This window comes from Triticum aestivum, chromosome 6D (assembly GCF_018294505.1).
Source record: "Triticum aestivum cultivar Chinese Spring chromosome 6D, IWGSC CS RefSeq v2.1, whole genome shotgun sequence".
NCBI lineage: Eukaryota > Viridiplantae > Streptophyta > Magnoliopsida > Poales > Poaceae > Triticum > Triticum aestivum.
In genome coordinates this window covers 89,853,495-89,856,919 of record NC_057811.1, presented here as the reverse complement: position 1 = coordinate 89,856,919, position 3,425 = coordinate 89,853,495, and positions in this window count along the sequence as shown.

The window sequence follows — 3,425 nt, the reverse complement described above, 5'->3', positions numbered from 1 at the left end:
GTCAGGCACTTCCTTGCGTGCGAAGATGTAGCTGGTGAGTCCCAGCAGTCAGGGGGGCGAATCATTTTTTTGCCCGTAATATGGACGCACTTCTTTGCATGCGAAGATGTAGCTGGTGGGTCCCAGCAGTCAGGGGGAAACGTTTTTTTTGTGAAATACGATGGCCCGTCCGGTGGGTCCCTGTTGTCAGGTGGAGGAATAATTATTTTGCGCGTAATAAGGAGGCACTTCCTTGCTGCGGCCGTGGACCCAGCTGTCAGCCTCTCCACGTACAGTAATCTTTCGACGGAAGTCGTTCGTTGACCACATTGACCACGCCGTGCCGAGAGCACCACGGTGGTGGACGACGGCGAGGCCTAGGAAGGGGAAGACGCGGAGCCGGGGAAGACGCGGAAGTGGATGCCCACGCGGAGGGGAGTACGTTGGTTGACTGCTTCGGCTGCGATGTGAGGCTGCCGTCGCCGGAGAATAACAGGAGGTGTGGATGAGTATAGAGGGATGGCATGGCCAGTGGTGGCAGCTCAGCCGGACATGGGAGGCAGGAGCAGGCGGCACGACCAACGCTTGTTTGGGCGGCTGGAGCAAGAAGACCAGAGGTTGAAGAAGCACTACGACCGTTGGATGGACATCGTACGGTCACTGGAGCTGGAATCGTTCATATTGACTAAGTTGACAAAGCCCTCTGTCCCCGTCATCTTAGTAGGCCCACAAGTCAGCCTCCCACTATGGTGGGTCCCAGCTAGCAGGGGGTTATTCATTTTTTGTGCGTAATAACGAGGCACTTCCTTGCGTGCGAAGATATAGCTGATGGGTCCGACCTATCAGTGGGGGAACGTTTTTTTCGCGAAATACAGAGGCCCTTCCGATGGGTCCCAGCTCTCAGGTGGAGGAATCATTATTTTGCGCGTAATAAGGAGGCATTTCCTTGCGTGCGGCCGTGGACCCAGCTGTCAGCCTCTCCACGTACAGTCCATTTCCGATGCATGTCGTTCGTTGACCACGTTGACCACGCCGCGCAGAGAGCACCAGGGCGGTGGATGACGGCGAGGCCTAGGAAGGGAACGACACGGAGCCAGGGAAAACTCGGCAGTTGTTTCCCATGTGCAGGGTAGTGCGAGGGTTTACTGGTTCGTCTGCCGTCGCCGGAGAATAACAACAGGTGTGGGTGAGTAGAGGGATGGCTAGGCCAACGATGGGAGAACGATGGGGCGGTGAGGCCTGCGCGGCAGCATAGCCGGCCATGGGAGGAGGGAGCAGGCAGTCCCGCCGGCGCTTGTTTGAGCGGCTGGAGCAGGCAGAGTAGAGATTGAAGAAGCACGACGGCCGTTGGATGGACATCCAACAGTCACTGCTCTCATGTGTTGACTAAGTTGACACGGCGTTGCGTGTGCGTCAACCTTATTTTTTAGGAAAGCATACGCGTCAACCTGTAGTAGGCGCACAAGTCAGCCTCAAATCTGTGGAAAGCATCATACAACCCATCTGCCATTATTTCTAATAATTTACAGCCCATTTGCCAATTCTTAAGAATTGGAGTCCATCTTCTTTTTGTTAGCCTTACACCCCATATTGTGGCCACGGTTAAAAATTATACGAAATTTTGCATATTTTGGTGCGGTCAACTGTTTTTAATCCTGAAATATCGAGTCACATTCAAACTATTTTGAAAAATAATTTATATAAATATAAAATCCAAATAATTGTCCAAGCATAAAAATCAATGGAATTTAAAATCTTGTAATTAAAAAAATGAAACTAATTCCCAGTTTGATGTGTTTTAAAAATGTACAGCCCATTTCTGGGCAAACCGAATGAAACTCTCTCCTCGTCTTGAAAGATTTGCAGCCCAGCAGGGCTGATAAAGCAAGTAGGCCTCGTTTGGGTATTTCTTAAAAAAAATAGAACTGGGCTAGCCATTTTCAGTAAGAGAAAAACACAACTGGGCTCATGATGTGGTAAGCATAAATAAAACCCTGGCTAGACGGGCCACAGCCCCCGCACAACCCCGTTGTTACCCTGATCCGTCACTAAAACTAGTATAAATAACAACTGCTTGTTCCTCAAAAAAAGTAAATAACAACTGCGCGACCTGCTGGGTCCCTAGTGTCAGCTGCTCGTTGTGTAATTCTCTCGTTTATTGACTACGTTGACAATGGCGTGAGCCCCAGATGTCCAACCATTAGGAGGAACCATTTTTTGGGGGCTTGTAATAATGAAGCACTTGCTTGCGTACTGCCATGACGCTGGTGGGTCCCTGTTGTCATCCTCTCCACGTACAGTCATATCCTTGTTCCTCTCGGTTGTTGACGGCGTTGACAACGCAAGAGGGCGGCGCACCGCGCACGGCGAGCGAACCAAGGCCGAGGACGACGCGAGGCCTCAGACGGAACGAACAGGAGCCGTGGAAGATGCGTCGGTCTAGTCACAGGCGGAGGGGAGTACGAGGGTTGACTGGTTCGGGTGCGGGTGCGTGTTGGGGCTGACGTCGCCGAAGAATAACAGGACGTGTGGGGGAATAGAGGGAGGGACTGGCCAACGTTGGAGGGTATGGTAGGGCGGCGGAGGCGCAGCCAGCCATGGAAGGCGGGAGCAGGCGGAGCCGACGGGGTGGTTTGGTTTGGGCGGCTGGAGGAAGAAGACCAGAGATAGAAGATACACGACAGATGTTGGATGTCAATCCAACGGCTGGTAGGCAGAAACGTTTGTTGACTAGCTACCAAGTCGACACCACCTTGGATAGGCTATTTCCTCGTGGGTCCCAAATGTCAGAGTCCAAATCTGTCACGGTCATGCAGCCTTTCCTATGAAAATTTACAGCCCATTTGGTGTGCTAGTTTGAAATAAGTTCGTGGGTGCTGGTGGGGGCTAATCACTTGGCTTCTGTAATGCACAGTGAGCTCAAGCAGCCGGCGAGAGTGATGTTATTTCCCTTGGTTGGGATTTGTTACAATATTTCACTCTAAATTAAATGAATGGCAAGCCATTTACCTTGTTTCAAAGAAAATATGACAGTCACAGCCGAGTTGAAAAGGGCAAGAACATCTAACTCCAGCTTACAAACTGTACAAAAGCACGAGGGTTAATTGTTCATTAGGTTTAGACAAAACCCAGGTTGAAAAGGGCAACAACATCTAACTCCAGCACTATTTTCGGCAGTCACAGTCAAATGGATCGGTCAGGTCCATAGAATGAACATCCTGGGTCGTAAAATTTATTGGATTATGACCACAATATGTTGTAAATAGAAGCCCGGCATGTTCAGAAGATCTTTTGCCCACCTGAAACTCCTCTTTTTGCTCTTCGACATACCCATCCGTCAAAACCATGCTGCTGATAAACTTAAGCCTGATGGACAATAGTAACCTCGCATTCAGCAGGAAGAATGTGACAAATCTAGTGTTTGCATGGTTGGCTACATATCGTTC